At 50.7% G+C, this 821-nt stretch overlaps 1 non-coding gene across 1 annotated transcript; it reads right to left on the bottom strand.

Annotated features, from left to right (window-relative positions):
- Positions 1-206: 206 nt before the first annotated feature.
- TRNAS-UGA (transfer RNA serine (anticodon UGA)) lies at positions 207-288 on the bottom strand. Its single transcript has one exon. It is a non-coding gene; the product is annotated as a tRNA-Ser (tRNA).
- Positions 289-821: the final 533 nt, after the last annotated feature.

Genomic DNA, 821 nt, shown 5'->3' with positions numbered 1-821 from the left:
TAGGATAAAGGAAGACTATTTCCATTAGTGTGAACAGCGGCATGTTCACAGCACTGACACTTAGTGGCTTTTCTTTGACACGTTTAATTTCTCTGTAGTCAGACCATTTAGCCGGCAGATACCGGAAATTCAGCTGAAGAATGCGGATTATCATTTGAAGGTATTTATTAGAAATCGGTGAAAAAAAGAGTGAAGTCAACCGCTTCCGCAGCGAGCAGGGTTCGAACCTGCGCGGGGAGACCCCATTGGATTTCAAGTCCAACGCCTTAACCACTCGGCCATCGCTGCCACGGCGAGAAAGGGAAGGCGGAGACACTTTAGTGTTAAAACTGAGCACATGCGCACCAAACACGCTAGTGGGCGGGGCCTACAATCCTCCGGAGGTCTGCTGTGAGAGGCGGCCGGGGCTCAAGTTGCAGGAGCTACCTCGTTAACGCGAAGAAATAATAAAATCTCCCTTAAGTAGTTTAAGTAAACGCCTTTAAGGGAGGATCTTAGAAATCCTTCCCTTCCATGCGCTTGGAAAATCGAAAATCGCCACCTTGCTTAGCTTCTGGTCTCAGACCTGCTGTTTGCCCTCCCGCTTCCTCATTAGGTCACAGAGAGAGATCTGAAACAAATAACTCTCTCCTTCAGTGTTGCGGGCCCGCACCCTGGAAAAGTTCTGCATCTTGGACTGCTTTGACCGCGGTGATCGCGTTTGAGCGCTCCTCTTTTTGCGGAATGATAGGGAGGAGTGCGGGTATGCATGAGCCCTCCGCAGCTGCCCTGGGGCTCGCCTCTCCCAGGCTCTTGCCCATGCAGTCACCTTTCATTTTCTC

The sequence above is a fragment of the Ovis aries genome, chromosome 25, assembly GCF_016772045.2.
Source record: "Ovis aries strain OAR_USU_Benz2616 breed Rambouillet chromosome 25, ARS-UI_Ramb_v3.0, whole genome shotgun sequence".
NCBI lineage: Eukaryota > Metazoa > Chordata > Mammalia > Artiodactyla > Bovidae > Ovis > Ovis aries.
This window is presented reverse-complemented; position numbering and strand designations above follow the sequence as displayed.